This window comes from Phalacrocorax aristotelis, chromosome 3, assembly GCF_949628215.1.
Source record: "Phalacrocorax aristotelis chromosome 3, bGulAri2.1, whole genome shotgun sequence".
In the NCBI taxonomy this organism is placed as follows: domain Eukaryota; kingdom Metazoa; phylum Chordata; class Aves; order Suliformes; family Phalacrocoracidae; genus Phalacrocorax; species Phalacrocorax aristotelis.
In genome coordinates, this window is record NC_134278.1 from 91,199,557 (window position 1) to 91,211,888 (window position 12,332).

Sequence of the window (12,332 nt, forward strand, 5' to 3'; positions counted from 1 at the left end):
AGCCCATGAAAACATATCACAGTGTTAGCCAGGGTCCCTCCAGGTACCATCTCTTGGTGTGGGTAAACCACCATTAGATAAAAAGTGGAAAACACAGATAAGTAGGAAGCAATAAAAAGGAGGAACACATCAACAGACTGTGTTAGAAATGCTGTAGCTTTCTGGCCTTGCTGTGGCCAGACTCTTCCCCAGTCCGTTTCATTGCAGCGACAGGTGCTTCATGGGAGCCCATCTCACCAGCTTCCTCTCCCAGTGGCAGATGCCAGGCTTTTAGGCAACTCTCATCCATGGTTGTGTTTGACTGTGGACAGGTAAGCATGCCTTGTGCACTCCTGTGCTATGACTTGGAAGTTATTTCCTAACTACGTGTCCCAAGCTGCATCCAGCCGTGATGAATGGACCTGTGGTTGGCATCAGCTGGTCGCCAGGTGCCCACCAAGCCGCTCCATCACTTCCCCTTCTCAGCAGAAGAGGGGAAGAAAAATACAATGAAAAGCTTATGGGCTGAGATAAGGGCAGGTACATCACTTACCAATTACCGTCACAGGCAAAACAGACTTGACTTGGGGAAATTAATTTATTGCCAGTTAATAACAGAGTAGGATAATGAGAAGTGAGAACAAATCTAAAAATACCTTCCCCCATCCCTCCCTTCTTCCCCAGGACCAACTTCTTTTCTAACCTCCTTCCTTGAGTGGTGCAGAGGGACAGGGAATGGGGGTTGCGTTCAGTTCATAACGCTTTGTCTCTGCCACTCCTTCATCCTCACGCTTTTCTCCTGCTCCAGCATGGAGTCCCCTGCTCCAGTGTGTAACCCATGGGATACAGTCCTTCATGACCTTCTTCAGTGTGAGTTCTTTCCATGGCATGCTTCCACAGACTGTTCCAGCATGGGTCCACAGCATGGTCACAGGTCCTGCCAGAAAACCTGTTCCTGCATAGGCTCTTCTCCACAGGATCACAGCTTCCTTCAGGGCATATTCACCTGTTCCAAAATAGGGTCTGCCACGGGCTGCAGGGTGGATATCTGCTCCACCATGGACCTCTGTGAGCTGCAGGGGGACAACCTGTATCACCATGGTCCTCTCCATGGGTTGCAGGGGAATCTCTGCTCCGACGACTGGAGCACCTCCTCCCCCTCCTTCTTCACTGACTTTGGTGTTTGCAGGGATGTTCCTCTCACATTTTCTCACTCCCCTCTACCAGCTGTTGTGTAGCATTTTTTATCCTTTCTTAAATATGTTAGCACAGAATCACAAAATCACAGAATGGTAGGGGTTGGAAGGGACCTCTGGAGATCATCTTGTCCAAGCCCCCTGCTTGAGCAGTGACACCTAGAGCAGGGGGCACAGGAACGCATCCAGGCGGCTTTTGAATGTCTCCAGGGAAGGAGACTCCACAGCCTCCCTGGGCAGCCTGTTCCACTGCTCTGTCACCATCACAGGAAAGAAGTCTTTTCTCATGTTTAGCTGGAACTTCTTGTGTTCCAATTTGCGCCCATTGCCCCTTGTCCTGTCATTGGACACTGAACTGGACACAGTAGTCCAAATGTGGTCTCACTAGGGTGGAGTAGAGAAGGAGGATAACCTCCCTCGCCCTGCTGGTCACACTCCTTTTATGTACCCCAGGATACCTTTGGTCTTCTTGGCCACAAGGGCACAGTGCTGGCTCAGGGTCAGCCTGCTGTCCACCAGCACTCCAAGGTCCTTCTCAGCAGGGCTGTTTTCCAGCAGGTCAACCCCCAGTCTGTACCAGTGCATGGGGTTGTTCCTCCCCAGGTGCAGGATCCTACACTTATCACAGAGACACTACCAACATCACAGCTCAGCTTTGGCCAGCAGCTGGAACTGGCTTTGTGTGACATGGGGGCAGCTTCTGGCATCTTTTCACAGAAGCTGCCGCACAGAAGCAGCCCCTCCTCTACCACAACCTTGCCACATAAACCCAGTACAGGCCCTATTAAGTCCCTGAGAGTGAGCGGCACTTGAGTGGTGGAGGTGGCCGAGTCCCAGAGGCAACCAGGCAGCTGCTGTTCCTGTTAGCACTTTCCCTGGGTGCTCCCAGGAGCAGGGGACAGAAAGACTTCTTGCTTGCTCTGCAGGGAGTTGGAGGTGCTGGAGTTGGTACCGGCAGGGTAGTTTTTCGCTCCTCTTTTACAGCGTGATCATGCTTATTCACCATGCCCAAGAGAGAAGTGTCTGGGATTCCCCTCCAGATGCTGGGGTGTCTGAGACAGAGAGTAGACTCACATCTATTCTGCTTATGTTTGTTCTGTATTTCAGACCCTAGCATAAACCAATTCAGCTGCCCTGGCCCAGATCATCTCCACCAGTTCACACGACCTGCAGACATGGGAGTTGTTTTGTTTGTTTGTCCGTCTGTTTGTTAATTTTTTGAGTGTTGCATTAATTATAAATTTCCTCATACTCTGACATGTCAGGGAGGAAACAAAGAAAACCTCATCACCTCTTTTCTCTAGAAATGTAGTTTAAAGAAGAGATGACAGTATGTTTTAATCTTTTAAAAGTTCTCTCAAGCAAAATTAATATTTATTTTGTGCCCAAAAGCATCCATTTCCTGATCCGTAGCTTCTAGTCTCTGTTATTCATAATGTGTCCTTTGGATTCTTGACATTCCCTAGAGACGTCCCAGACCCTGGTAACATGTCCCTTATTAGGACTGATTTCTACAGACCCTGAATTACTTGTGGGAGGACACTGGGGTCCTCCTCAGCAAGACAAGGCCACCTGGCTGTCATTGTTACTATGAGAGAAGTAGTCCCCCAGTACCAGCTCTTACCACTCCAGCCTCTTCATTTTGTGCTACTAATGGGGGCAGCTGACATGAAAGTTGACCTTTTGCTTGGTTCTTCACTACATTTGCTATCTCATGAATGAGCCTTTTGTGCATAAGTTGAGCTGACTATGGCTCAGACGAGTCATACATATAGGAAGCAACTGAACAGAAGATGCTTGGCTGCCAGATGGCAGGACAGCCCTGGACAGCAGCCCAAAAGATCTTTGTGTCAGTGAGTTCCCCAGCTCATAATGCGTCCTTGCCACTGTGAGGGACTGGAAGGGTTAATGTCTCAACCATTGTTGTAATGTGGGAGGTAGTGAACTGCAGATGGAAAATTGATGGACATGGGGCATAGGGGGAACGTTGGAGGATGTGTAGTCCCAGGTTCTGCTGTGCCTCACCTAGTAACTTGCAGAGGCCATACAAAGTTTATTTGAGGAAGGGGCTTATGACTGCCTGAAAGACCCCTCGCAACCACCCCTCACAGGGGCACCTGCGCAGAAGATCACCACACTTCTGGAACAAGAACCATATAAGCTCACAGGAGGCATAACTCTTTTAGATGTCTTTACCTGCTGGCACTGTCTCACCCATATTCCCAGCACTGACTACTAGAGATTATTTAACCACCAAAGCATATGCAACAGAAAGCTGTCCTGAGGGTCCTGGAGTCATTGCAAATATCGATATCCTGCAGGTAAATAAATAACCTGTTGGTCTGGCATGCCTCATTAAACCATATCAATAAAAGATCTGTATGGGGTGACTCAACAACAAACACTGAATTACTTGCTCTTACTTCTTTAAGTATATTGTTTCTAAAGAAAGAAAACAAAGTCCCCAAATAGGCAAAGGTCCAATTCCAATTTAGAGCCTGTCATTTTAGCGCTGGTAGCAAATGCCTTTGTTCTGTCATGAATTTCTGCCTTCCTTTGGGGTAACTGATATCTTTCAGGATGACCAGTATCGAAGTTGCCTGTTCTGTTCTTTGTTGTTTATACTCTTGTGCCAGATAGAGGCAGGGATCTGAGCATGCAAACAAGACTTGACAGCTTTATTTCATTTCCTGCCACAGTGGCCCTCGCAAGACAGTCTCTGCAAGAGGAGGTCTGCAGATGTGAGTGTCCAGCTTAACTGCAGGTGCTATTCCTATTTGATTTCTCACTGCATCCTCTATTTCACATCAGCTCTTGGGGAAGACAAGTGCTGAACACCTGTAGTGAAGCCTAGTGTGACAGACCCCCTGTGAGTTCCTGCTCTTGGAGTATGCTCATGCCACCACAATAGTGATGATGGATTTGTGCTAAGACCCTGGATCGGTCAAGTGTGCTGTCACTGCACTAACCCTGCCAGAGCAAATGTCCAGGTCCCCCAACCATGCTGCTAGTTTGGAGTCCGGCAGCTCTGGAGTCTGCTGTGCATCTGAGTGCTAGCAGCTGGTTTTTGGAGATAACAGCCTTCTGCTTAGCAAATGATCCATGTGAGACAGGTGGAGTATGGTTTCTTACTGCCAGCAATGGGAAGGAGAATATATAAATAATGCGAAGAGTTGAACAGCTGCTTTGTTTACTACTTCTGTATCTCTGGCTGCTGCCGTACAGAAATCAGCTATGATGTATTTGATGCCAGGTGGCAATAATACTTAGATCTCAGTGGAAATCTGTATTTCTTTACAGGATGGAGCGGTACTGTCAAATGAATATTGCCCTGGCTGAGAGGTATCTTTGAGCAGCCTTCTGGGCCTGCCAGACCCTGCTTTACACAAAATGTAATCTACATATGTAAACATATGTAATATATGTTTATTGCTCTGTATAACTGATTGACTACTTTCTGATTGCACAGACTTCAAATCAGGTGCCTGGCAGTAACGATCTATTTCAAGAGGCATGTAAATTATCTTCTGTCCTGCCTGGAATTCAGCTGTGCAGCTGGCCACAGAAAAACCTCAATCTATTTCCAGCTTTCACTTTGGCAGGTTATTGATGTGTAGCTTGTAACACTGTACCTCAGCAATGCTAGAGAAATGATGGCAGTAGTCATATTAACCTTTTCAATCAGCTACATGCTGGTTTCACATTGATCTGCTAAGAGCCTGGCAGTGGCTTCTGTGACTCACAGATGCCATCTCAAAACAATTAAATACCAAGGAATGTCATTGCTGAAGGACTCGTAGCAGCAATGTCAGAAATATCGACACACCTTCAGAACTGCAAGTCTGTTTATGACCTTTCTTTTGGCTTCATTAGCAATACTGCTGTGCAATTCCATGTTAACTGTTACGAAAGGCCACTGCACCTGCTTATTTCCCTGCTTGACTCTGAGCACGACCAGCAGCTGTAAGGCCCATGTTGACCACCTGTGTACCAAATGTGGAAGAGTAACCAGGCAGAGAAAGCAGAAATTGCTCTAGATATGTATGTTGGTATAATTTTGTATTGGTGTCATGGTTTTGGCTGGGATAGAGTTAATTTTCTTCCTAGTAGCTGGTATAGTGCTGTGGTTTGGATTTAGTATGAGAATAATGTTGATAACACGCTGATGTTTTAGTTGTTGCTAAGTAGTTCTTACACTAGTCAAGGGCTTTTCCAGCCTCCCATGCTCTGCCGGGTGCACAAGCAGCTGGGAGGGTAGAGGGCACAGCCAAGACAGCTGATCCAAACTGGCCAAAGGGATATTCCATACCATATGACATCATGCTCTGTGTATTACCTGGGGGGAGCTGGCTGGGGGAAGCAGCGATTGCAGCTCAGTGACTGGTGGCATAGGTCGGTGGGTAGTGAGCGGTTGCATCACTTGTTTGATCGGGTTTTTCCCCCCTGGGTTTCACCTCTCTCTCATTATTTTCTTTTTCATTATATTATATTATTTTTGTTATTATTACTGATTTATTTTAATTATTAAACTGTTCTTATCTCAACCCATGAGTTTTCTTACTTTTGCTCTTCCGATTTTCTCCCCCATACTCACTGGGGAGTGAGCAAGCGGCTGTGTGGGGCTTAGTTGGTAAATGGGGCTAAACCACGACAATGGGGAAGGCACAAGAGTGTCACCTGGTGCCACATCACACAGAATTGTTAGATGCAGCATCACTACAGCCGCTACAACTCTGTCATGCGTATCTCTGATAATGTGGACATCTGGGATTCACATGTCACCTCCTCCATAAAACTGATGCTTATGCCTAAATGACCCATGGACTAAAAAAAGAGGGGGAGAGGCGGAGAAGTGGAGACAGAATACTGACCAAGCCAGGAATGCTTCTGACTAAAATTCAGTGAATGTGTGTATTAAACACCCATTGAAGATTTCAAATTACTGAAAGCTGTCTGGTTTCAGCAGCTGTGCAGCATCCATAGATTAGCAAAGAACTGTATTGTCTTTGTCACTGTCCTTAGCAGCTGATCTTTGGTCCCAGAGATACACTTCTGTAGCAATACTGCGGTTTTACAGCACGGGAGCCTCCACAGGCCGGCACAGCAGAGAGGGAAATGAAACACCATGCAAACTGTAGACAGGAACAGAAGGGTAGCATTTGCTGATGGAATAGCTGATTTTGCTGGCACGGAGCAAAGGAGTGACCATGTGGAAGATGGTGTGCCACAGTTACTCCTGACTGGCTAAGGAGAAACACGAGGTTTTGGCAGAAACCCTAAAAACACTGTGGTAGTAAAAGGCAGCAGCAATCTGACAGGTATGCCCTTGTGCCCTCATGGATACTGCTGATGGCCTTGCTCTGGCATCTTTAATGACACCTTCCTCAAAAAGGATCCTGATGGTGCTCCTCAGTTCCCCAACATGTACAAAAGCAAACTGTTAAAATGCAGGTTTCCATGGGGAATGTATTGTGCTTTCTCCTGGCACCCTCCCCTACCTAGGCTGGCAACTGGCTGTTGTGTTTGCAGAGTGGGGCTGATTTGGCTCTTAGCAGGGAAGCTGGGAATGGGGCCCTTCCATGTGCCACCAAGGCCTGGATCAAGGTGGCCATCTGGGCTGAAAGCTCCCTGGTTCCTCACTATCCAGTGGCTCAGCAGGTTAAGAAGGGTACAAAAACTTGTATCTCCTCTACCTGGGGGGCGTGTTACTGTTCCTGGGCATGCAGATGTTTCCACCACACCCGGAGGATCCTCCTACTCCTTTTTAAAAATGCATTTCTTAGCATTAGCTGCTAAACAGCTAAATACTCCTGAGGCTTCCAAGTTGTAAGGCCACCCACAATTGCCTGTGCTGTCTCACCTCACCCTGAACCCTAGGAGCAAGGTCTGGCTGATTTTCTCTGGCACAGCAGCATGCCTTTGCTAAACAGCCAGTTCTGCTATTTTTGAAACTTACTTATCAGAAAGTGTTCAAGACACCAGTCTCTTCCCTGCTGAAGCGACCCAAAGTGAGTGAAGTCCTTCTGACTCCAGTAGGTCTCCGAGCTCCTTTTCTTTAGAGATGTTTCTTCTTGCACATCTGAAGTTCCTACAAAGGACGAACCAAAGCAGTGTAATGCATTTAGGTGACATATTTTTTAAAATGGGAAAGCATACATTGGGGAGTAACTTTAAACAACAGAGATTTACGGGCAATGAGCCAGGCAAAAAACTAGTGTTTATGTTATCACTTGTTAAAAATTATCAGTCTTGCTGAAACAAATGAGCTAGATTGAGACTTTGCTATTATTCAAAGATAGAAAAACCCTAATCAAAATCACATCTCCCCTGAAATTTTTGTCTGCTGCCATTAGAGTACGCTATTCATCCTTCATTGGAGCAGGCAGCGTGCCTTTGAATGGTCCATTATCAGACTGCATCACTGTCCCTCCCAGTGGCAGCACTGTTCACGCATCAATGACTAATACTGGTTCAAATCTATTTTACTGCCAAGTAAAACAGTTATCACTGGTGAAAAATTGGAGCAAATAAGGTTTGTTCCAAAATGTAAATGACAGCATGCCCAGACAGTAGGCTTACTGTAATTGTTTTCAGTTCTGGTAGGTTATCAGATATGACAGGATTTATCTCTACGCTGAGACAGCAAAGAAATAGCTGATAACATCACTTCACTGAAGGTATTCCAGTGCTGGACAGACCAGATACATGTCTTACAGGAGTGCAGTGGGACCCTAAAAGCACCAGGCTGCCTGACGGATACCTGTGGAGCGGGGCTTCTTCCGCCTTAGCTTCTCCCTTAGCAGAGAGAACAGTGGCTGCACCATGGTGTTTCAAGAACCAGTTGTTCCCACTTCTGGGCTGATCACCCCTCCGCTTCCTTTTCCCCACCATGCGTACATCCTTTCCTGCCTGCCACGACAGCGACATGCTGGCGCTAACCAGGTGCTACCAATGGCTCAGGTCACCTGCTTTCTCTCTACCTTCTCATGGCATCACCCACACCAGCTTCTTGCACAGCAACCAAGCACTAGCACTAGGTGCTTTTCTGGGCCCCAGCCCCCACACAAAGACTTTTGCAGGCTACTTGGGTCTCTGTGGAGCTCAGGGAACATGGGGACACTCAGCATGCTATTTCCCGTTCTAGGAAGAGAACTTTGTGTTCAACAGGGTAAGAGAATAACAGTTCAGAACTAATGGAACCAGATTTTTTAAAGGGTCTGAGTGAAACCCCAAAGCCCCCAAATCCCAAAACCATTCTGAGTCAATTCAGAACTCTGTTACTTTTTCAGACTTGGAAGGTTTTGCTCCAAGATGATTTAGCTTTTTGGTAAGTCCTCTCTTAAAATGTAGGCCCATTTGGGGGGTGTGTGGGGGGAATAATTGTAATAAACAACTCTCATGAAGGAGGAAATTTGTCCTCTTTGAGTGGGATCTTGAAGCTGAATGACCAGTAATGAACTCCAGCAACTGGCTTTCAGGACTACATATTACTCTTTCTCCATCTTTTGCAGTCTGTGCAGCATACTGAGACTGGCTAGCGCATAAGCCAATTCCCATTGACACAAGACAAAACATACTCACCCCTACACTGCTGGCATTGACCAGCTGTAGCAGTGTGACAAGGTAGAGTTGCTAAACAGCCATTTCACTGGCTGCCATTTTTTTTTCTATGTAAAAAATTTGTACAAGGCAAATTCTTTCTCTCCAGTACATGGTACGCAGAAAGTGGCATTTTCATTAGACCTCAAGGGTGTGTATGGCTGTAGTGGATCCTCGTGCACCCCTCCAGGGAAACGTGCAATTACCTCTCTGAAATGCCTGTACACCCATGCACGCAGCATGGAGAATAAACAGGAGGAACTAAAGATCTGTGTGCAGTCGCAGGGCCACAATCTCATTGCAATTACAGAGACATGGTGGGATAGCTCACATAACTGGAATGCTGTCATGGACGGCTACTTACTTTTTAGGAAAGGCAGGCCAGCAAGGTGAGGTGGGGGTGTTGCTCTTTATGCAAGGGAGCAACTGGAATGTATCAAGCTCTGCCTAGGGGTGGAGGAAGAAAGAGTAGAGAGCTTATGGGTAAGACTTAAGGGGCAGGCAAATATGGGTGACACCATGTGAGCATCTGCTACAAGCCACCTATTCAGGAAGTCAACAAGGCCTTCTACAGACAGCTGGAGGTAGCCTTGCAATTGCAGGCGCTGATTCTCATGGATTCAACCACCCTGATATTTGCTGGAAAAGCGATATGGCAAGGCGTGCACAATCCAGGTTCCTGCAGAGCATCAGGGGTAACTTTTTGATACAGGTGGTGGAGCCAACGAGGTGAGATGTGCTGCTGGACCTTCTATGAACAAACAAAGAAATTTGCTGATGATGCAAAACTGGGAGGAGTGGCTGACACACCAGAAGGCTGTGCTGCCATCCAACAAGACCTGGACAGGCTGGCCAAAGCTGGGACAAGGGAACCTCATGAAATTCAACAAAAGCAAGTGCAAGGCCCTGCACCTGGGGAGGAACAACCCCATGCACCGGTACAGGTTGGGGGCTGACCTACTGAAAAGTGGCTCTGTTGAGAAGGACCTGGGAGTGCTGGTGGACAGCAAGTTCACCATGAGCCAGCAATGCGCCCTTGTGGCCAAGAAGGCCAATGGTATCCTGCGCTGCATTAAAAGGAGTGTTGCCAGCAGGTCAAGAGACATTAATCTCCCCCTCTACTCTGCCCTAGTGAGGCCACATTTGGAGTACTGTATCCAGTCCTGGGCTCCCCAGTTCAGGAAAGATAGGGAGCTACTGCAGAGTCCAGTAGAGAGCTACCAAGATGATCAGGGGACTGGAGCATCTCCCTTACAAGGAAAGGCTGAGACCTGCGTTTGTTCAGCCTCAGAAAAGAAGACTGAGGGGGGATCTTATCACTGCTTATAAATACCTAAAGAGGATGGGGCCCAACCCTTTTCAGCAGTGCCCAACAACAGGGCAAGGGGCAATGGGCACAAATTAGAGCACAGGAAGTTCCACCTGAATATGAGGAAAAACTTCTTTCCTGTGATGGTGACAGAGCACTGGAACAGGCTGCCCAGGGAGGTTGTGGAGTCTCCTTCCCTGGAGACATTCAAAACCCACCTGGATGTGTTCCTGTGCCCCCTGCTCTAGGTGTCACTGTTCAAGCAGGGGGCTTGGACAAGATGATCTCCAGAGGTCCCTTCCAACCCCTACCATTCTGTGATTCTGTGATCACCCAGTGCGTAAATAAGAAAGAGAGCTTAATTCTCTACATGATGCAATTACTTCCAAAAGGAAGAACTGGGAAAAAAAACCTGCAGTGAACATATCTGCAGGAATTTATGAGAGACTAATTGGTTTTATCCTTAGTGACACTGTCAGGGTTACATCCTGTAATATGTGATATCTTAACGCTGTGAGAATGGGCATATTTAAAGTTCCTGAAGCTAAAATAAAAATCCTGTTTGAAATATTATGTCTCGCATCAATTTTCTGCCAGCAGCTGGTCTGTCAGCACACTACAGGAAATTCTTCTTTACAACTTCTCAGTACATTTTTGTTCCATAAGGTACAAAGCAATCATTGTGTTACATGTTGAATATGTGACAAATACCGAACACATTGCAGGTTGTGTGCTTCTGCTCACTCATGCAAATCAAGCTATTTGTTATTACTGTAGTCTTTAATACTGGAACTAGTATTCATCAGGAAGAAGAATGGTAATGCAGGATATGAAAATGCCTGTATTGCAGAAGAGGGCATTCAGACCATTAACTCTACTGGCTTTGCCACACTGAAGGCAGAAAAGTAAGTGGGGAAAAAAGCTGCTGTGGATCATGTCCAGCAGTTTTCCCTGCCCCAAAAACTGTTCGGAAAAAGCAAGAATTCATCCCCTAGCATTCTGCCTTTTCATTCTTTACATAATGCCTCATAGCCACAGTGGTAGGCACTGTGCAAGAGTAGGAGATGGTTCCCGCCCCAAGGGTACACCAAACAGTACAAGGCACATGCAGCATGCTGAACTGCCAGATCTTCTTGTTACACTTGCTGTTTAAGCTAGTTCAGGGTCTTGAGCAGTTCCTAAAGAGCATTTGGTACTTAACCTGCTGCAGTTCAGGGGAGTAACAGAGCTGTGGGGAGACTGCAAGCTGTGTTTGACAGCACTGCTGTCAGGCACAGGGGAGCCTTCTAAGCCACAGGCAAAGTTGCAAAGTTCATCAATGCAGGGAACAGCTTCTGCTGGAGCTCACTTAGCCCTTTGGATCCAATGGCCACCAGCATTCATAGAGTCACAGAATGTCCTGAGTTGGAAGAAACCCACAAAGATCATCGAGTCTAACTCCTGTCCCTGCACAGGGCAGCCCCAAATTCCCACCATGTATCTGAGGCATTGTCAAAGTGCTCCTCGAGTATTGTTAGGCTTGGCGCCGTGACCGCATCCCTGAGGAGCCTGTTCCAGTGCTCCACCACCCTCTGGGTGAAGAACCTTTTCCTAATACCCAACCTAAACCTCCCCCGCGCATCTTCCTGCCACAAGCGCAAGCATGCTTTGGCTGTCATTCTGAGCAGCAACGCAGAGCCACGGAGAAAAACGCTGCCTCTGAGAAGCCCGAGCCCCCACCCGCTAGAAGCCCTGCACAGCCCACTGCACCGCAGGTGCGCGAAAGGGGAACGCAACCACCGGAACAGAGACCGTAACCCCCAGGAAAACCGTGCGAGCCCCGCTGTTCACGCGAGGTTCTGTTCTGGGCAGAGCCCGGCGCCAGCCCCAGCGCAGACCCCGAGCTCCGCCGAGCCCCACGCCGCACCCGCAGCCCACACCCAGAGCTGCCGGCACCGGCTATTTACTTCAACCCCCTCAGGCCACGGTGGAGACCTGCTTCCCAGCAGCCCTCAACGCCCGCCCCACCGTCGGGCAGGGCCTCGGCAGCCGTTGGGGTCCTGCGACGGGCCTCTGTTGTGGAGCTGTTCTGACGCTTGCCTGTTGGACTTTTAACTGTGCAGCTGCTGGCGGGAAGGGGCCGGGGCGGTGGGGGCGTTTCAGTAAGTCTTCAGCCAAGTGTCAGCCGTTGGTTTTCGCCGCTTCGCCCTAGTTTTCCTCCGAGCCGGTGGCTCGCTGCCTTCACTTTCTCATCAGGCAGCGCGCAGGGC

The 12,332-nt window shown here is 48.0% G+C and overlaps 1 long non-coding RNA gene across 1 annotated transcript; it reads right to left on the reverse strand.

Annotated features, from left to right (window-relative positions):
* Positions 1-560: 560 nt before the first annotated feature.
* LOC142055066 (uncharacterized) lies at positions 561-8,084 on the reverse strand. The gene is made up of 3 exons (XR_012659792.1): positions 7,936-8,084; positions 7,132-7,263; positions 561-2,227 (listed from the first exon to the last, which is right to left on the reverse strand). It is a non-coding gene; the product is annotated as an uncharacterized LOC142055066 (long non-coding RNA).
* Positions 8,085-12,332: the final 4,248 nt, after the last annotated feature.